This window comes from Petromyzon marinus, chromosome 39, assembly GCF_048934315.1.
Source record: "Petromyzon marinus isolate PM22_M1 ecotype Great Lakes invasive population chromosome 39, UKy_Petmar_22M1.pri1.0, whole genome shotgun sequence".
NCBI classification, from domain to species: domain Eukaryota; kingdom Metazoa; phylum Chordata; class Hyperoartia; order Petromyzontiformes; family Petromyzontidae; genus Petromyzon; species Petromyzon marinus.
Window position 1 is genome coordinate 2445499 of NC_133705.1, and position 22836 is coordinate 2468334.

The following is a 22836-nucleotide window of genomic DNA, read 5'->3' on the forward strand; positions in this document are numbered from 1 at the left end:
TGTAAATCTGAATTGCCTCGTGGACAAATCTCTGATAAAAACCCGTGGGTTTTCAGAGAACCTTGGTATCGGAGAAAACTATATCGTGATCACCCACAGCGTTGTAACAGTGGTCAGCTACGGCAGAAGAATTCGTTCTGCCGTGTTTCAAATCTGATTTGTGCTCGCGAATTCGGTCAGAGACATGTCGCTTCGTTTCCCCGATATAGCAATCACCACAAGTGCAGCTCAATTTGTAAACCCCGGGGTACTATAAGTCAGTAACGACATCATTCACGGATGGGATCAGGTCACGGATTCTGTGTACTGTATTGAACCGGACCAGGATCTTGTGTTTGTTTAGAATTTTGGAAATCTTTTGAGTAACGCCTGTTATATATGGTTCTGTGATGGTTTTGACCGGATTATCAAGTGGTTGTTTCTGTATGGAGGGAGAAACAGCTTGGCGGATGGTAAGGTCAGAGTATCTGTTTCTCTTGAGGGCCAGGTGTACATGTTTTAATTCACTGGTCAGGTGGTGTTGGTCCAAAATGCAATGTGCCCTGTGGTAGAACGTTTTGTTGAGATAATTATTTTGAGCTGGGTGGTGGTGGGTATCAGGTTTCAAGTAGGAGTCTGTGTGGGTGGGTTTCCTGTAGACAGAATTCCCCAGTGAGCCATCAGGTCTCCTCTCAAACAGAACATCTAAGAATGGTAGCTTGCCATCTTTCTCCACTTCCATGGTGAATTTGATGGCGGGATGTCTAGAATTGATGTGGTATAGGAAAAGGTTGAAAGCTGGGAGGCCATGTGGCCAAATGCCTAAAGTGTCATCCACATATCTCTTCCACAGGGAAGTTCTGAGGGTGGACGTCTGGATGGCGTCTGATTCAAATTTCTCCATGAAAACATTGACTATCACTAGTGATAAAGGAGAACCCATGGGGGTACCCTGATTTTGTTTGTAGAAGGAGCCATTCCAAGTAAAGTAGGTATTGGTGAGGCAGTGTCTAATCAGCACAGGTGTATCGGGATCTAGTCCATGTTGTACCAAATTTTCAATTATTTCAATGGTATCAGGTACCGGGACCTTGGTGAACAGGGAGACCACATCGAAGCTGACAAGGATATTGTCAGGGGACAGTACAACGTCTTTGACCATAGAGACTAAATGAGCTGAGTTAAGTACTGCTGAGGAGGTCTTGCCAGTGAAAGGTAGCAAGGTATCTGACAGAAAACGTGCTAGCTTATAGGTAGGGGAGTTGATCGTGGATACGATGGGTCGTAGTGGAGTGCCTTCTTTATGAATCTTGGGGAGACCATAGAATCTAGGGGGTCTTGCAGCAGAAGGTTTTAAGGAGGGACGTTTATTTGGTTTGATTAGGGAGGTCGAACTTGTGATGATCTTGTTGGTTTTTATAGTTAGCCTATTAGTAGGGTCATTTTTAATTTTTGAGTGACTTCCATCGTTGAGTAGGTTCTGGATTTTGTTGTTGTACGAATCTTTATCCATTATTACAGTAGCGTTGCCTTTGTCGGCTGAGAGGATGTCTATATCACTTCTACATTATGAGACCTCCTTTGCCAGTAACAAGATATAGGAATAGGTTTTACCCTTTTAACTGGCACAAAAACTGACACATTTATTCAAGGCATCATGTTTGTAATAACCAAAATGCACACATGCAAACATGATGCCTTGAATAAAGGTGTCAGTTTTTGTGCCAGTTAAAAGGGTAAAACCTATTCCTATATATCACTTCTGTTTTTTTTAAATTCGCGAGTTCAGAGCGTTCATTTTTGCTGATGTTGCTAATGGGTTTCTTAGCATTCTTAAGAATAGTGGCTATTTCAGCTCTCGCAACGTCTGCTTGGATGTGTCCTATGCCTTTAAGGGCCACATCGACCTGAGAGATGATATCATCTACGTTGTACTGTCCCCTGACGATATCCTTGTCAGCTTCGATGTGGTCTCCCTGTTACCAAGGACCTGGTACCTGATACCATTGAAATAATTGAAAATTTGGTACAACATGGACTAGGCCCCGATACACCTGCACTGATTAGACACTGCCTCACCAATACCTACTTTACTTGGAATGGCACCTTCTACAAACAAAATGAGGGTACCCCCATGGGTTCTCCCTTATCACCAGTGATAGCCAATGTTTTGATGTAGAAATTTGAATCAGACGCCATCCAGACTTCCACCCTCAGACCTTCCCTGTGGAAGAGATATGTGGATGACACTTTCGTCATTTGGCCACATGGCCTCCCAGCTTTGAACCTTTTCCTACACCACATCAATTCTAGACATCCCACCATCAAGTTCACCATGGAAGTGGAGAAAGATGGCAAGCTACATTTCTTGGATGTTCTGTTTGAGAGGAGACCTGATGGCTCACTGGGGCATTCTGTCTACAGGAAACCCACCCACACAGATTCCTACTTGAAACCTGATTCCCACCACCACCCAGCTCAAAATAATTCTCTCATCAAAACGTTATACCACAGGGCACATTGCATTTCAGACCAATACCACCTGACCAGTGAAATAAAACATGTACACCTGGCCCTCAAGAGAAACGGATACTCTGACCGTACCATCCGCCAAGCTGTTTCTCCCTCCATACAGAAACAACCACTTGATACTCCGGTCAAACCCATCACAGAACCATATATAACAGGCGTTACTAAAAAGATCTATAAAATTCTAAACAAACACAAGATCCTGGTCCGGTTCAATACAGTACACAGAATCCGTGACCTGATCCCATCCGTGAAGGATGTCGTTCCTAACTTTCAGTACCCCGGGGTTTACAAATTGAGCTGCACTTGTGGTGATTGCTATATCGGGGAGACGAAGCAACATGTCTCTGACCGAATTCGCGAGCACAAATTAGATTTGAAACACGGCAGAACGAATTCTTCTGCCGTAGCTGACCACTGTTACAACGCTGTGGGTGATCACGATATAGTTTTCTCCGATACCAAGGTTCTCTGCAAACCCACGAGTTTTTATCAGAGATTTGTCCACGAGGCAATTCAGATTTACAAACACGGACACAATTTCAACCGAGAGGATGGTTTCAAATTAAGTAATCATTGGAAAGATGTTCTAAATGAAACCAAACATTAAACTAATTTTCAATGGTACAGTAAATTTTTTCAAGTATTGGTATCCCAAACTTTCACAGCTGCTTATTTCTCTCCACTCACTCCACTCACTCACTCACACCACTCACTCACTCCACTCACTCCACTCACTCACTCCACTCACTCACTCCACTCACTCACTCCACTCACTCCACTCACTCTACTCCCCCCCCCCCCCCGCTGCTGGTCCGTCATGGTCCCCACCCGTTCCTGGTCCATCATGGCCCATGCACCTCCTACGTACATCATGCTCATTTTTATGCTAATTGCTTTGTCAAAGCGTTTTGCTTCCTCCCACACAGCATAAAGGATGCGACCTGGGCTTGGCTGTTTTCACTCCAACGCTGTCCTCATGACAGCACGGTCCCTTCACCTGATGAAGGCCACTTGTGTTGTGGCTGAAACGTCGTGATTTTTGTTATTTTATTTTTTACCTACGTGACTTTACCGAATAGAACCAAAGAGTATGGATCCTTGCAGTCACGAAAGCTTAAAATCTAGAATATGAATAGTGTGTTGTACAGTGTATATTGTGTACTGTGTGTTGTTTAGGTGGTGTTGCATAAAGCGTGTATAATAAATTAAATGTGATGGAAAGTGTAGTGTGGTGTCAAGTGTAGCGTATGTGGTGTGATGTATAGTGTAGTGTGTGGCGAAAAACACATTTCCTAGGAGTTGAGCCATACTTCATCACGCTGGTGAGTGCATGGTGGTAGGATCGGTTCAGGTATCACGAGCCAGTGATGCTCCCCATAGCTGGCAATTAAATTGAGATTGTAGGCTTCATTGACTCTATCATGGAGCTCTTGTGGTATTGCAGCCACACACCGTTGGTCATTGTATATTTGCGTGCGGAATTAATGCATTCAAATGTAGCGGTTGTAATCGAGCTATTTAGTCCATGGGCCAGAGCAGTAATTGGTACAATGTAAGGTAGCATGTTTAATCACACTTTCGGATAAATACGCCTAATGAGTGTGTTACTTGATACACTCGGCTACATATGGTGCGAAATAAATTCAACATGCATACAACACCTCTCATTTCAAATGTTTATCAAATAATTCACTGTTTTTGCCCCTACATTTGGAATTTGCAACCACTGAAGTGATGCCATCTCGTGGATTAAGTGGGTATCTGAACTGCATGGCAAAACAGCCATCAAAATTCACTACTTTATTAAACAGAAATAATGCAGTAGTCATTTCATAAAGTCACGTAGAATGAGAATAAAATAATAAATTGATAAAATAAAATAACACAATAATATTCTCACGACGTTTCGCCCACAACACAAGCGGCCTTCATCAGGTGAAGGGACGAGACTGTCTGGTAGGACAGCGCTGGAGTGAAAGAGCCACGTTCAGATCACGACCTTTAAGCTGTGTGAGAGGAAACAAAGCGCCTTGACAAGGGAATTAGCATATAATTTAGCATTGAAATGGCTGAGTGATTAGCTTGTGACTGGTCACAGAAAGAGCTATGTTAAAAGTTAAAGCATACACATCCGCAGAGGCACCCCTTGATAAAGGAATTAGCATAGAATTTAGCATTGAAATAGCTAAGTTAAAGCATACACATCCGCAGAGGCACCCCTTGACAAAGGAATTAGCATAGAATTTAGCATTGAAATAGCTGAGTGATTAGCTTGTAACTGGTCACAGAAATAGCTACGTTAAAGTCAGAGCATACACATTCACCGAGGCACTTAGTACAAATCAAACAGGAGAATTTAGCATTGAAATAACTAGGCGAATTTAGCATTGAAATAACTGAGTGATTAGCTAGTGACTGGTCACAGAAATGACTATGTTGAAGTCAAGGCCTACACATCTGAGCTATTCACAGTACTATATAGTCAACCAATAAAAAAAACTAAAATATAAATTACCTTAATGTTATCAATAAACTCTATATTCTCCAATCAGCTAAGCTACCAACAATAAGTCGTTATATATCACAATGCTATATGGCGAAAAAATGGGTGGATTCTTACCCTCAACTTTAGCACCACGTATAGCTACGGGCCCCATTCAGACGGACGAGTTCATCCATGGTCGGAACAGAGGAGGGGGAGAGAGACAGCTGCGAGGCGCTATCATACTCCATGTTGTAAACCATACCATTAACCGTGGTGTGAGAGGTATTAAGAGTCAATGCTGGCGAAAGAGCTGCGGTCTGAAGGTCATCGTAAAATACAATTAATTAAGAACAGAAATGATTTAAAACATCTTTCCAATGGTTACTAAGCCAGAATCCATCTTCTCGGTTGAAATTGCCTCTGTGTTTGTATATGTGAATGGCCTCATGAACGAATCTCTCATGGTAGCCGGTTGGTTTGCAAAGAACCTCCGTCTTGGAGAAGTCAATGTCATGTGAGCCCACTGAATTATAACAGTGATCTGCCACGGCAGAGGAGTTCGTCCTACCGTGTTTCAAGTCTGCTTTATGTTCGCGGATGCGGTCCGAGATATGTCGTTTGGTTTCTCCAATGTAGCTACTACCACAGAGGCACTTTAGTTTGTAAACGCCCGGGTACTGTATGTCTGGAATAGCATCTTTTACAGATGGAACTAAATCACGGATTTTATGTACTGTGTTGAATCGGACCTGGATCTTGTGTTTATTCAGGATTTTGGAGATATTTTTAGTGACCCCTGCAATGTAGGGTAAGGTGATGGTTTTGAGTGGCTCCACAAGAGGATCCTTCTTCATGACTGGAGTGATGGCTTTGCGGATTGTGTAGTCGGAGTAACCATTAGCCCTGAGAGCCTGGTGTACGTGCTTGAGTTCACTGGTAATGTGTTCCTGGTCGGAAATGCATTGGGCTCTATGGTATAGAGTCTTGATGAGGGAGTTCTTCTGGGATAGATGGTGGTGGGAATCCGGTTTCAAGTAAGCATCTGTATGGGTAGCTTTCCTGTAGACAGAGTGGCTCATTGAACCATCATGTCTCCTTTTAATTAAGACATCCAAAAAGGGTAGTTTGCCATCTTTTTCGACCTCCATGGTAAATCTGATGGCTGGGTGTATGGAATTGATGTGGTCGCGGAATTGGTCTAGAGCAGGCTGGCCATGTGGCCAGATGACAAAGGTGTCATCAACGTACCTCTTCCATAAGGTCGGGCGTAGAGTGGCAGTCTGGATGGCGTCAGTTTCAAATTTTTCCATGAATACGTTGGCTACAACCGGAGATAGGGGGGGACCCATTGGGGTGCCCTCAGTTTGTTTGTAGAAAGTTCCATTCCAGGTGAAGTATGTGTTGGTTAAGCAATGTCTCACCAGGGGGGGTACATCAGTATGCAGTCCTTGATGAACCAGGTCTTCAATGATAGCGATGGTGTCAGGTACCGGGACTTTGGTGAACAAGGACACCACATCAAAACTGACAAGCAGGTCGTCTGGGGACAGGGAAATGCCTTTGATTGTCGATACCAGGTGAGTAGAATTTAGTACCGCAGAGGTGGTTTTTCCAGTGAAAGGTCGCAGTATATCAGCAAGAAAACGTGCCAGTTTGTAGGTGGGGGAGTTGATAGTAGAGACGATGGGACGAAGGGGTGTATCTTCTTTGTGTATCTTTGGAAGGCCATATAATCTTGGTGGTCTGGCAGCAGAGGGTTTCAACGAGAACTGTTTGATCTCATCAATTAATGCTGTTGAATCAGAGATGATTTTGTTCGATTTGGTGACCAGGCTGTTGGTGGGATCTCTTTTTATTTTTGTATAGCTGCCATCGTTGTTGTGGCCGAAACGTCGTGAGAATATTATTGCGTTATTTTATTTTATCAATTTATTATTTTATTCTCATTTTACGTGACTTTACCGAAAGAACCAAAGAAGATGAATCATTGCAGTCACGAAAGCTTTAAATCGAAATTTAAGTCATTTCATAGGTTCACGTTGCTGTATGGATGTCCCTTGGCTATTAGATCTGGACATGGCCTTACGAACTACATACAGAATCATTCCCAAGAATAAGAAATTGATTCAAACTTTTTTTTTATTTTAAAGTACGTATTGTATTCACAAAATTATAAAATGTACACATTTACAATGGTAATAATCTTATTTGTGGATGTGGTGCTGGCGCTGCTGGGCTGTGTTGTATCAGCGGTATTCATCAGGACCCGGTGTGCATCGCCCTTGCAGTGGTGGCAGCGGTGGTGGCAGGGGCAGCAACTTGACCACGTCCCTTGTGATATCATCCATCAGTGATGACGGTTGATCGCCGGGGTCGGGGGTCGTCGCTGCCGCCTCTTTTGATGCCATTTCCCATGTCCGCCATTGATTTGACTGCACACGGGTATGGCCTTCATCTCTGGAGACCTGCACACAGCACATGGAACGACCGCTACGTGAGTTTCATTGGCCCAAAGGGCAACCTGGTGAACTTCCCGTGAGCTCAACAGAGATCGAGCCTTAACAGCAAAGGTGGAAGGCAACCTGCCCAACTTAGGTTAAATTTATAATGATAACGGCGTGGCTCAAATTTCTTGCTCATGCCACTGCTGGCAGAGGATCCTCGAGTAGACAAACTCTGGATGATATTTGGTCTACTCTTCCACATTGACCACACTTGTGTGCATACCCACAAATACAACTCGTGGGTTACTCACCTGACGTAGAAGAGGATGTATGCCTGTTTCTCCATGACCACCCTGGTGTCGACCGGCGTCACCAAGTCGTCGTCCATCCGGAACCATCTCCCATCGCAGATCTGTATGCAAACAACATCGAAGATTAATTACGACGATTATCCAATTGCACCTAAACTCCCCATATATTCGTAAAATGACACATGAGGAACAGAGGTGACCCTCTTATTCCACCTATTATTGTGTTGTCCTATAAGTTGAGTAATCGAACCGATAATCCATAAAAATAATTAATTACATTTGAAAGTTCAAATCCTGGTTGGGACTTCACGTGGTCCATCATCTATCCAGGGTCAATAAAGTAACTACACATTTTTGGTGAAGTCACCAGTGGTTGTTCTATGCATACGCTCTCCCTCAGTCACAGCAAAGGACAATTTTCACCACTGGCTGAGGCCTATAAATGGGAGATGAGCACCACCTCATGGCTCATAGGAGCAGGAATCGTTTTGATTTTATTCACTGAATCGAATTATTTAAAGGATCTACGCGTACGAATGATTGGCGTGTGATTGTGTGATAATGAATGCAGTACATCACCTTGTTGTAACAGTAGTAATGTCCCTCTGTGCTGCATTTCCCGGAGTGCACAAGGACTGAGTATAACCTGTACACTACAGGGTCTGCGTCCTCCTGCTGCGACATGAATGGCCGCACGTCCAGGTGCTCTGGGTACGGGCAATGCTGCAGTGGTGCGGAAGGAGGCAGTGATGCAGAAACAGAGATGGTGTTAGGCAGGGAAGAGGGGAAGAATGATGCAGGGTCGAGTTATTGATTATAATTTTTGTTCTATTTTTTTACTTTACCAGGTAATGCTGACTGAACTATATAGCTCTTTCTCAGAAGCGATCTAGCCACAAATGATAGCTCAACAAAGTGGCTTTTCACTGTGAATAGTTTTAGCAGCCAAATATTCTAGAAGCAACTGGAGGACCCGGAGAAAAACCCACGTGAATACAGGGAGAACATGCAAACTCCAAATATACAGGCATTAGGATCGGGATCAAACCCACGACCTGTATGCTTGGGGAGGGAGTTAAGATTTCACCGCCATAGAGCCCAGTTTACGTAGATTAACCAGGTGGGCGCTCGAGAGAACATGAAAAGTCACATTTGTACGAGTGATCTCGGTTAAAACCGTGGCAAAAGAAATAACGCGAAATAAATCACAGAAATTACTCAAAAAGTAAGCAGCACAAAAACATGCAATGAGAAATTGGAGAAAATGCAGCCACATTTTAGGAGAAATGTAAAAAAAACGTGTATATTAACCAAACATTACCCGATTGATCTTGTTTCCAAACAGGTCATATCTCTTGATGGAGAGGGCCAAGACGTTCGGGAGATGGTGAAGGCTCATCCTCTTCGTGGCCTTCACCTTGCAACAGCACCTGCGCACCAAAAAGTAGCAGCGTCAGTTTAATGACCGAGATGCCCAGTGAATAACTGTACAAATATGTTGGCGTGACAAAGTAGACAGACTCGCGTGACATTGACGTCGTGCCATACTCACCTTTGGCAAGTGTATTCGTCCAGTGTCTCTGTCTTGGTGAAATCTGCAAAAGCAGTCAGCAGATCTGGCGAATTCTGTCAAATAGAACGATGTGAAGGCAAATGAGTGCTTGAAAAGAACACTGGAAACATTTTGCAGCCGTTAAAACAGTGAGTCCTTATGTTGTACTGGCTGTTGTGTGACATAAGAGGGCATTATCATTAGTTGACAGTAATTAAGGATGTGCTCCCAATTTTCAGATTCATCCAATGTGCAGCATTCCAGACGATGGGCAAACTTAATGTGTTTGAGTGACGCGACTAGTGTAATGTACACGATCCGAAAAAGATCAAAAGTGTTGCTTGAAAATAAGAAAATATTCATCCCAACGTTTAAATTCGAAACTCGTCACGAGCAAAGATACCATTTAATTAAATCAAGAATTCCTCGATTCTCACGTTGATGTGAAGACTGATGTCCAGGCAGTTTTCAAATCTGTCCGAGGTGCAGGAACACTGCGTGCACTCCACTGTGGAACACAAGTAAACGCACGCGCACACATCCACACGTGCAATTAGAGGAAGTTAGCATTCTGATTAGCAGAATCGAATAAAATGTGTTTGTATCTGATCAAATGGGTTGTTGTGTCTGTGTGCTTGTGCATTTTTCTATTGTGCGGGGAGTGGAAATATAGCGGTTAGCGCACTGGTGAACTGAGTTCGATCCTCGCTCACGGTCGATTCAGCCTCAAATTAGTATCTGGTGCATTGTGTAACATCAGCACTGGTGCTAGCCACCCGAAGGTGGCCGGGCATGGTGCTAGCCACACCACCTTGTCATGTGCCCTGTTGGCCTACATAGGTACTTGCTAATAGCAATTGCTCCAGCATTCTGTTAAGGCTTCAGGGAGATCTCTGTATTTGTGTGTTTTGCTTATGTCCTGCTGGGTACATGCGTATGAGTGCAGGGTTCATCTGCACTGTGCAGCATGCGTCGTCATACTCGGTGTGATTGCTACTTGCAGCGATGATTTTGCACATGGAGCTGGCACACACCTGTCGATTTTAGCTGCCCTGTGAAGATCTGGTGAATCACCGAGGTCTTCTCCACATGTTCTTCTGGCCTGCACGTGGAAATGAATGACATCACACATTCGGTGGCTTCCAGATGCATCATCTTTACTAAGTGCGCTCATGGGAGAGTTATACTCCTTTTTGTTTCGACCCTACGTTACTTTGCAGCCAAGCGCTTATTTAAATAATATTCTATAAACTTTGTTGTGATTTTTTGGTAACAGGTTGGGAACCAGTGGCCTAGGACGTGCACTACTTACTTGTGGTGGTTGATTGGGCAGGAGAGATGCAGAGCTTCTACGATGTAGCAGAAGAACTCATGCACGTCCTCCTGTTTGCCAAACTGCAGGTGTTTGGCGATCCCTGTGGGTAAATGGATGGAGGTCATAAGCGGTTTGAACACAAGGTTACAAGGGAAACGTTTTACCAATGCGCCACTCTGCCACCCAATGAATATGTTCTAAATTCAATGTGCACAATTGTGTTGTACTGAACAGAACTCACGTTTGAGGTTTTGGACGATTTCCAAGGGCTTGATGACCTTGCCCTTGGAGCTGAATGTTGCAATGGTGTGCCTTTCCATTATGCACATCATGCAAAATCCATTATATGTACCTGTGAAATGAGGCAGAGGTGGCACATGCTATCAGTACAACACCGATCAAACAGCTCAGCTGTAGGTGCAGCACACAGCAAGGACATCTTCACAGAACACAATTATTTTCAGCTTGGTATTTCAAAGTGTTCTGGGAACTCACATCTTCCTGAGTGGTGCCTGGAGATCAGGTAGTTTGCCAGTGGTGCGGTGTAAGTGAGGCACTGCAGGGTGGCATTGAGGAAACAGGTGTTCCCCATGTTGTCAAGGCCAGCACCCTCGCATGCGTTCCACTGCCACGTGAGGCTCAGGTTTTCCCCCGATTCTGGCGCGAGTCGTGGAGCTCCATTATCGTTGTTATCTGCGCACAAAACATACAGGAAATTTTCTCTTTACACTCGAGGCACTCTGGAGACTGGCTCGAAAGTTGCGTGGTGAAGCCAGAACTTGTGATATTGTTTTAGCGGTGCTCTTTATTAACCCTTTCACAACCATGTATTTTTCAACTCTAGGTGACTTTGCAGTGAGCTGTTTCTTGACGTAATTTCTGTTAACGTGGTCAGGGTAACAATATTCAACGGATAGGGCATAAACCTGGTCCTTGTCCAATATTTTGACTATGCAAATTTTGCCACGAAATGAACGGTTATCGACGGGCATCGATGGATCCTGGATATCACGTTGATTTTCCTCCATAAATTGTGTCTCATGGCTTCGTGTCACTTTTGCCATCCCGATTATACGTAAGTATATAACACAGTACATTGTGCAAATATCTGACAAACGTTTTATCTGGAACTAATCCCTACTGCAGAGTTGCTTATGAGATTGCAGTTGCACTACATTGATGTGTTTTTATCCACTGTTTCTGAACGCAGTCCTAAATGCCAAACACGTCAATTACCCAGCAGGGAAGTTATAGTAGATAAGCGTTAACACCTTTTTGGGATTAAGCAAGGTTATAAGAACTTGGGAGAAGATACCATGAGAGCGAATTCCAAAGTCAAGCTAGTGGTTACAGAGTCACTTTGGTACAAGCTTACCTTCCACGGCAATCTTTTCTGGCACAGGATGGGCAGCTAGCTTCTGGGAGGTGGGCCTGATGATGGCAGACGCTGTCGATGGAATGGCGTCCTTCTGTCTGTCATCCGGCATCCTCCCATGAGCGGTATGCTGGCTGTCCCTCCTTCGGGCAGCTTGGCCACCCCGGCGTCTTGGTCTCCTCACTTGAGCGGCTGCCTGGCCTAACCCGCAATTTGCTGCCTCGCCTTGCCCTTGACCAGCAGACTGAGCACTCCCGCAACCTGGACTGCCTTGGTGGCTTGTAACCTGGCATCCCTTCCATTCAGCAGCCTTGTTGCTAGCAGCACGAATATCTTGGTGGCTTGCAATTGGACTCGCTTTGTCCCCTTCATCTTGGCTCGGCTCCAGATCTACCACCGGGCTTGGCCCATGGTCTGCCACCCGGTTTGAACCGCTGTCCGCTATTGGGTTGGGCCCATAGCTACCCATCTGAAGTGCCTCTTGGCTAGGCACCGGGCTCGTCTCAAGGCTAGCCACCAGGCTCATCTCATTGCTAGCCACGAAGCTAATCTCACAATTATCTTCTGGGTCCACCTTGTGGCTTGCTTCTAGGCCCATCTCATGTTTATCTACCAGGCTTGCCTCATGACTTGCCACCTCAGTCTTCTCATGGCTAGCCACCGGGCTCATCTCATAGTTATCCACTGGGTCCAACTTGCAGCTTGCCTCTGGGCCTATCTCATGGCTAGCTACCAGGCTCATCTCACGGTTATCCACTGTGTCCACCTCGCGGCTTGTCTCCAGGCCCATCTCATTGTTAGCCACTGGCCTCGCCTCAAGACTTGCCAGCTCGGTCTTCTCATGACTAGCCACTGGGCTCGTCTCATGGCTTGCTGCAGAGCTCTGAACACAGCTGCTTGGCTCATAAACCTCATCATCTGAAACACTGCAGAAGCAACAGAAGATGTTCTTGAGATGTTTAATGAAGCCCTTTTTCTTGGCCTTCGACATTGTGGCGATGTGGTTGCAAAGTATAAAAATGCATCCAAAAACGTGTCCTCAAGATGATGATGGCTGGATTTGATTTTTTGAAAAATTTGCAACAGAAAACCCAGAACACGTCTGACCCTCACGGTGCCAGATGAGCAACTGAATTTGTGGGCGGATGTGACATCACAGTGATGTCATTGCACTGGAGTCACATGGTTGTGTATGTAATCGTGATATAATGGTGACGTTACAGTGATGTCATTGCACTGGAGTCACACGGTCTATGTATTCGTGATATAATGGTGACGTCACAGTGATGTCACAGCGCACTGAGGCCACATGGTGCGCCGTGGGAATGTGATTCTCGTTGCCTGTGCAACAAGCACCCTCTATTCATTTTATGTCTGTAATTGAACGAATGTTAATAATGAATTGTTTTTAAAAGTAATTTATCTCAAGATAACATTCGTTGCAGGAAATGTATTTTAGTTTATATTGATCTATGATTGTGCCCTTTTGCATGCTTTGTCTCACGATATATTCAATCGAGATGATTGTTGTACTTTATGTTCTTGTATTTGTAATTTTGGTGACTTAAGTTACTCTTGCAAATGACACCGTCCTTGTCTCTAAGCAAAATACATTTAAAACTGTCTTCAAATCGCTTCACTTAATGTAATAATCCCCGCAGCACTGGTGTAACGTCTAAGTTTGACTACGCAGCCACTCCCTCTCCTCTCCAGGCTTAACAGAACTCCAACTGCTATTTCTCCCCTATTTGTCTATTATCTCATTCCTGTGTTTAATTGCCCCAACCGACAGCCTCGTGGCTGCCCGTCGATCACGCCGCACGTCACAGCCACGAGCTGTAGGGGCGGGGCTCCGTCCACTCAGTGGTGCTCTTAACGTTCACATTCAGCAGCATGGGTCGGGAGTCTAATCTCTGCAGTTCCCCGTTGTGGTTCCACCTCCCTATGTCATGTAGCCTCTCAATTTCTTTATTCACGAGGATTGTGTTTCATCGTACAAAACGGTACCGGCGACCTTTTTACGAGATTTGGCGGCGACGGCCATCTTGGTAAGGGTAATGCAAAGCGCCAGCTGAACCCGAGACGCCCCAGTGAAGAGGCACTAACGGCCATCTTCGTAATGGAAAACAAGTCCCCTGAGAATTAAAAGGACCTGCCATCTTGGATAGGGCAGTGCAAGGGGCAGCATCACCAAGGGAAACAGGAGCAGGCATCTTCGTAAGGGAAAGTGGCCGCGGCATAGATTGGCGGGAATCGCCATATTGTCGAGAGCTCGGAGACACGGACATTCTCGGAGATAGGAGCAATCGTGATAATGATTTGTGCCGCGATGAAAGTTACTCAACTTTTGTTCACAGTTATGGTTAACGTTTGCGTGAGTACAAGCGCAGGGAGAGTTGCCACTCGTCGGATTGTTGTCGTTTCTTCGTCACAAATTAATGTTTGCCTCAAATATTTGTTCAGCTGAGGTAAAATAACCACGTGCCCGTGGGCGGCGTGTAGGCACGCGGGAAGGCCTCGCGGCCTCTGTGTCGGTGTCTGCTGAGAGTAGAGACGAGGAACGAGAGACGCCGCGTCGCTCAACAGGGAGAAGAGTGTCGCGCGTCACAGTCGGCTTCTGCCATTGTCTCTCCACTGCTGGATGAAGGCATCTTCCACCGGTCGTCGCTCACGGTCCCTCGCTCCCAGCGTGCGTCCGTCTCTTGCACGTCAAACTCGTTCCGTCTCTCCGTCTCTGCTCCAGTGGAAAGGGCTGAAATCAAAGTGTCGCTTTTTGCGTGCAGGTACGTGAAATAAAGGGTCACTGGGTTGGTTTAATATATTATACTTGGAGTTAAGTAGCAGTGGGATACGGTCACCACTTGTACGCATAAGAGTTATTTGATTAAGGGTTTAACGCGTCTGCAAGCGTTCTGAGGTAAATCTTTAATAACATTACAGATTAAAGTTGCTAATGTCAACATTCATAGTAACAGTTATATAGTTGAGGTAATTCTCAAAACGCGGAATTATGACTAGAATCAAAAGTCGATATGATTGGTAAGAATTCTGTATAAAAAATATTTTTGAAATAAATATAGCATTTATAGCTGTTAAAGTCTATAAAAGCATGTCAAATATGTGATATGAATATTTAAACACTCACAATAACATAGTTCCGTAGCTTACACGATAAAAAAAAACTCTTTTGCATGTTTGTATATGATTACAATAAAATCGATAGGGAAATATGCTGTAATTAAAGTTTTGAGGCAAATCATTAATTATTTGTCTTAAGGCTTAAATCATAATACTGTAATAGTTTAACCATTTTACAATAATTCTATATTTCAGTTTATTTTGGTATAGCCCTGTGAGCCATCCGGCTCTTGAAGCGGGTGCAACCACAACAAACAAAAAAACAAAAACACGAACAAGAAAAACATCTTAAAGTGACTATGTGACTGTGCAAACAGAAAATCCTTGAAAAAAAAAGCACCGTACACCAACGCTGTGTGCAAAAAATCCCAGTGGGATGCAAGTCAAACAACAATAACCACAAAAACTTAGATTAAGGCCATCAGTCTAACTCCGTACTGCAACAAAACAAACATGTCCAAGCCAAAAAACGTTTTCCTAATCACCAAAAAATAAAGCTATAATTGCAACGTAACAGTGATCACAAGGGCTGTAACCGAATTTTTACAATAAACTACATAAATAACATGTAACACCAAACCCTAGAAACATAGCTGGCTGCATTAGTTACTCCACAACAACAGAAGCATCGGTCGGAGTATCAAATTTTTCAATGCACCTTTAAGATCAGCACGCTAAATCAAAATGCATAATACTTGGCAGCGTCATCCGGAGCGAAACATTTGATTTTATTTTACGCCAATGAATAGCAGTGGCAGCTAGGGGTGTACAACTCCTCTAGAGCAGTTTTGAGAGAAGATCTCATTGGTAGAGATTCAAGTTGCAGTTTATTGGCAATAGCATTCCAGACTCTGGGGGCATCAATAGCAAAGGCCCTTCCTCGAGTTTTTGTACGGCAATAGGGAAGGAGAAGCTGGAAAATGAGCGAAGACCTGAGGTCAAATTTGTTCTTTGAAACAGAGAGGAGATCCAGCAGGTAGTCTGCGGATTTTTTTGTAAGTTCATCGTGAATAAATAAGATCTGGTGCACAAGCCGTCGAACATTAAGATATGTTAAGTTTGACCCAATGTAGAGATCACAGTGGTGAGTCCTATATGGGCAGTTCAATGTAAATCTTAAGTCCGAGTGATAGATGGAATCAAGCTTCTTCAGTACAGTGCTTGGGGCTGATTTATACACGATGTCACAGTAGTCAAGTAGAGGCAGAATGGTAGCTTTTATCAATTCCAAACGGAACATTGGGGGGAAGCAGTGCTTGTGTCGATACAGAAAACCAATTTTTATTTTTGTCTTTTTTCCAATATAATCAATGTGATCTTCAAAATTCAGTTTTGAATCCAGATCAGAAAGTAATTTGTTAAATGTTTATTTTATTAAAAGTGACTGCTGTATTAATTTATATGATTACTCGCGACCAATAACAGTGCGGATATTTGAAGCGGTCCTGGGCATCTCCTAGGTCGACTCAGCCTTCGAATGAGTTACCCGGTGCGGTGTGTAAATATCAGCACTGGGGAGACACAGAGGCGGCCAGGTGAAGTTTTGGCCACCCACCCCCTCATATGCCGTATTTGTCTTCATAGGTGCTAGGGAACAGCACTTGCCCCAAAAGTCTGTTAAGTTCATGTAGGGGTTTTGTATTGGCCCGCAAAAACTCCTATTCGGTCCTCAGTAAGGAAAATGTACCCCACCCACTGCTCGCTTCAACGTTGATATATATAAACTTGACTTGAAGAACGACAGACCCATTGGCCTCATCACAAGGATAGAAATTGAAGACAAGCTGGGTTGAAAATGCATTGGCTCAGTTACTATGTAGACAGTCTTTGAGTACTGCAATAATTAAATAAAAATAATGTATAGTTTACAGCGCCTTTGTCAGTCCCCTGCTGGATGAAGACCTCCCCCACGCCATGTTGGCGATGGTTGATTTTACTTCCCCCACGGTGTTCAGTGTTGGTGAAGGTGAGCGGGGTGGGGGGGGAAGGAGAAGTGGGCAGGATCGGTTCTAGTATTACTTTCCACTGTTAACCGTGGCCATAAATCAAACTCCGTTCATAACACAGCATGTTAACCACTGCACCACCGCTCCTCTCGCCATGCATGTCTCTCTCCCCAGGGTCGCGTCGTTTTTCTTCTCCGGGTTCTCCCCTTCACATTTATAAACATGCGTTTAGAGTATTTGGTTGCTATAAATGTCCACATAATAAGCCATTTCGTTGAGCTATCAACTATGGCCAGGTCGCTTCTGAAAAAGAGCTATGTAGCTCAGCGGGCCTTACCTGGCAACGTAAAAACAATAGTCTAGTTTTAGTTTCATTCTGATAATGATTCAGCAGGTGCAGTGAAATTAACCAATGTGGCCACTGGAGGGCGGAGGTTTACGCATCACAGCGAGGCGCGTCCACTCAGCCTGGGGTCAAACGAGATACAAGACACAGACTTCCCGTATTACCTTAACAGACTGTTGAGGGCAATTGCTGTTAACGAGCACCTTTGAAGGCCAGCCGCCTTTGTCTTCCCAGTGGCGATGTTTACACACCGCACCAGGTGCTCATTTGAGGCTGAGTCAACCTTGGGGAGGCCCGGGAACGGTTCAGTTAATTGTCACCTGGTGTTGGTGGCCGTGATCGGCACTCGAACTCGGGTCACCGGGTTCGTAGCGCAGCGTTAACCGCTGCACCATCGCTCCCAACACACGACAGACGCCTCCTCTCTCTCTGCCCGGCCCCCACGAGTGTGAAGCAAAAGTCGGGGGTGCAACTTACAATCCTGTATGTGTGTGTGGGGATACAAAGGCGGCCGGGCGTTGTGCTGACCAACCCAACGCCTCGTGTGCAGTTTCCGGTCTTCATAGGTGCAACTTGCTAACAGCACTTTCCCCAACAGTCTGTTACAGGCTACACGGGGGAGCTTTGTCTTTGTAGAGCGCTGGAGCAGTGGTTAGCGCACTCTACGAACCCGGCGAACCGAGTTCGATTCCCGCTCACGACCACCAACAGCAGGTGACGATTATTTAAACCGGTTGTGGGCCTCCCCTCGGTCAACTCAGCCTCAAGTTAGTTCCCGGTGCGGTGTGCAGTAAACATCGCCGCTGCGGAGACAAAGGCGGCCGGGCGTGGTTGTTGACCACCCGCCCCCTCGTGTGCCCTGTTGGCTTTCATCTTTCATAGGTGCTGCTTACTCGCTCTAACAGCACTTGCCCCAACAGTCTGTTACAGGCTACACGGGGGATCTTTTACTTGTCACCAGATTTGTGCGTCTTACTTTCTGACGCGTCTCATGGGTTTCGGGGAATGTGGCTGTAGGCAACCGTCTCTGTGATTTCTGTGCCTCTGTAGATTCACAAAACTCAAGAGGGAGAGTGCCGCCGCGCGTTGCAGTCGGCTCCTGCCATTGTCTCTCCACTGCTGGATGAAGGCATCTTCCACCAGTCGCCCTCACTCACGGTCCATCGCTCCCATCGTCCGTCCATCTCTTGCACGTGAACTCATTCATCGCTTCGTCTCCATAGGGGTCGTCCTTTACGGTATTGTTTTCGGTTTATATTTTGTGTCTGGGTTGTAATGTACTGGAGAGTGGTGTAAAGTGAGTATTGTGTGTGGAGTGTGTCGTGCAGTGTGGTATACAGTGTTGTGTATAGTGTAGTGTCTGTAGTTTGTGGTTTATCGTCTAGTGTCTGTAATTTGTGCTGTATAGTGTGCAATAACGTGGATAGTACAGTCTGTGTCATATATAGTGTTGTGTGAAGTGTCAAGTATAGTATGAATAGTGTACTCTTTGGTTCTATTCGGTAAAGTCACGTAGGTAAAAAATGAAATGACAAAAATCACGGCGTTTCGGCCACAACACAAGTGGCCTTCATCAGGTGAAGGGACCGTGCTGTCATGAGAACAGGGTTGGAGTGAAAACAGCCAAGCCCAGGTCGCGTCCTTTATGCTGTGTGGGAGGAAGCAAAACGCTTTGACAAAGCAATTAGCATAAAAATGAGCATGATGTACGTAGGAGGTGCATGGGCCATGATGGACCAGGAGCGGGTGAGCACCATGATGGACCAGCAGCGGGGGGGGGGGGGGGGGGGATGTAGAGTGAGTGAGTGGAGTGAGTGGAGTGAGTGAGTGGAGTGAATGAGTGGAGTGAGTGAGTGGAGTGAGTGAGTGAGTGGAGTGAGTGAGTGGAGTGAGTGGGTGGAGTGAGTGGGTGGAGTGAGTGGGTGGAGTGAGTGGGTGGAGTGAGTGAGTGGAGTGAGTGGGTGGAGTGAGTGGGTGGAGTGAGTGGGTGGAGTGAGTGGGTGGAGTGAGTGGGTGGAGTGAGTGGGTGGAGTGAGTGAGTGGAGTGAGTGGAGATAAATAAGCAGCTGTGAAAGTTTGGGATACCACTACTTGAAAAAAATTACTGTACCATTGAAAATTAGTTTAATGTTTGGTTTGATATAGAACATCTTTCCATTGATTGCTTAATTTGAAACCATCCTCTCGGTTGAAGTTGTGTCCGTGTTTGTAAATCTGAATTGCCTCGTGGACAAATCTCTGATAAAAACCCGTGGGTTTTCAGAGAACCTTGGTATCGGAGAAAACTATATCGTGATCACCCACAGCGTTGTAACAGTGGTCAGCTACGGCAGAAGAATTCGTTCTGCCATGTTTCAAATCTGATTTGTGCTCGCGAATTCGGTCAGAGACATGTCGCTTCGTTTCCCCGATATAGCAATCACCACAAGTGCAGCTCAATTTGTAAACCCCGGGGTACTGTAAGTCAGGAACGACATCATTCACGGATGGGATCAGGTCACGGATTCTGTGTACTGTATTGAACCGGACCAGGATCTTGTGTTTGTTTAGAATTTTGGAAATCTTTTGAGTAACGCCTGTTATATATGGTTCTGTGATGGTTTTGACCGGAGTATCAAGTGGTTGTTTCTGTATGGAGGGAGAAACAGCTTGGCGGATGGTAAGGTCAGAGTATCTGTTTCTCTTGAGGGCCAGGTGTACATGTTTTAATTCACTGGTCAGGTGGTGTTGGTCCAAAATGCAATGTGCCCTGTGGTAGAACGTTTTGTTGAGATAATTATTTTGAGCTGGGTGGTGGTGGGAATCAGGTTTCAAGTAGGAATCTGTGTGGGTGGGTTTCCTCTAGACAGAATGCCCCAGTGAGCCATCAGGTCTCCTCTCAAACAGAACATCCAAGAATGGTAGCTTGCCATCTTTCTCCACTTCCATGGTGAATTTGATGGCGGGATGTCTAGAATTGATGTGGTATAGGAAAAGGTTGAAAGCTGGGAGGCCAAGTGGCCAAATGCCGAAAGTGTCATCCACATATCTCTTCCACAGGGAAGTTCTGAGGGTGGACGTCTGGATGGCGTCTGATTCAAATTTCTCCATGAAAACATTGACTATCACTAGTGATAAGGGAGAACCCATGGGGGTACCCTGATTTTGTTTGTAGAAGGAGCCATTCCAAGTAAAGTAGGTATTGGTGAGGCAGTGTCTAATCAGCACAGGTGTATCGGGATCTAGTCCATGTTGTACCAAATTTTCAATTATTTCAATGGTATCAGGTACCGGGACCTTGGTGAACAGGGAGACCACATCGAAGCTGACAAGGATATTGTCAGGGGACAGTGCAACGTCTTTGACCATAGAGACTAAATGAGCTGAGTTAAGTACTGCTGAGGAGGTCTTGCCAGTGAAAGGTAGCAAGGTATCTGACAGAAAACGTGCTAGCTTATAGGTAGGGGAGTTGATCGTGGATACGATTGGTCGTAGTGGAGTGCCTTCTTTATGAATCTTGGGGAGACCATAGAATCTAGGGAGTATTGCAGCAGAAGGTTTTAAGGAGGGACGTTTAGTTGGTTTGATTAGGGAGGTCGAACTTGTGATGATCTTGTTGGTTTTTATAGTTAGCCTATTAGTAGGGTCATTTTTAATTTTATGAGTGACTTCCATCGTTGAGTAGGTTCTGGATTTTCTTGTTGTACGAATCTTTATCCATAATTACAGTAGCGTTGCCTTTGTCGGCTGAGAGGATGACTATATCACTTCTACATTATGAGACCTCCTTTGCCAGTAACAAGATATAGGAATAGGTTTTACCCTTTTAACTGGCACAAAAACTGACACCTTTATTCAAGGCATCATGTTTGCAATAACCAAAATGCAAACATTTGACTGCTTGTGTTGTGGTTATTGCAAACATGATGCCTTGAATAAAGGTGTCAGTTTTTGTGCCAGTTAAAAGGGTAAAACCTATTCCTATATATCACTTCTGTTTTTTAAATTCGCGAGTTCAGAGCGTTCATTTTTGCTGATGTTGCTAATGGGTTTCTTAGCATTCTTAAGAATAGTGGCTATTTCAGCTCTCGCAACGTCTGCTTGGATGTGTCCTATGCCTTTAAGGGCCACATCGACCTGAGAGATGATATCATCTACGTTGTACTGTCCCCTGACGATATCCTTGTCAGCTTCGATGTGGTCTCCCTGTTACCAAGGTCCCGGTACCTGATACCATTGAAATAATTGAAAATTTGGTACAACATGGACTAGGCCCCGATACACCTGCGCTGATTAGACACTGCCTCACCAATACCTACTTTACTTGGAATGGCACCTTCTACAAACAAAATGAGGGTACCCCCATGGGTTCTCCCTTATCACCAGTGATAACCAATGTTTTGATGTAGAAATTTGAATCAGACGCCATCCAGACTTCCACCCTCAGACCTTCCCTGTGGAAGAGATATGTGGATGACACTTTCGTCATTTGGCCACATGGCCTCCCAGCTTTGAACCTTTTCCTACACCACATCAATTCTAGACATCCCACCATCAAGTTCACCATGGAAGTGGAGAAAGATGGCAAGCTACATTTCTTGGATGTTCTGTTTGAGAGGAGACCTGATGGCTCACTGGGGCATTCTGTCTACAGGAAACCCACCCACACAGATTCCTACTTGAAACCTGATACCCACCACCACCCAGCTCAAAATAATTATCTCATCAAAACGTTATACCACAGGGCACATTGCATTTCGGACCAATACCACCTGACCAGTGAAATAAAACATGTACACCTGGCCCTCAAGAGAAACGGATACTCTGACCGTACCATCCGCCAAGCTGTTTCTCCCTCCATACAGAAACAACCACTTGATACTCCGGTCAAAACCATCACAGAACCATATATAACAGGCGTTACTAAAAAGATCTACAAAATTCTAAACAAACACAAGATCCTGGTCCGGTTCAATACAGTACACAGAGTCCGTGACCTGATCCCATCCGTGAAGGATGTCGTTCCTGACTTTCAGTACCCCGGGGTTTACAAATTGAGCTGCACTTGTGATGATTGCTATATCGGGGAGACGAAGCAACATGTCTCTGACCGAATTCGCGAGCACAAATTAGATTTGAAACACGGCAGAACGAATTCTTCTGCCGTAGCTGACCACTGTTACAACGCTGTGGGTGATCACGATATAGTTTTCTCTGATACCAAGGTTCTCTGCAAACTCACGGGTTTTTATCAGAGATTTGTCCACGAGGCAATTCAGATTTACAAACACGGACACAATTTCAACCGAGAGGATGGTTTCAAATTAAGTAATCATTGGAAAGATGTTCTAAATCAAACCAAACATTAAACTAATTTTCAATGGTACAGTAATTTTTTTCAAGTATTGGTATCCCAAACTTTCACAGCTGCTTA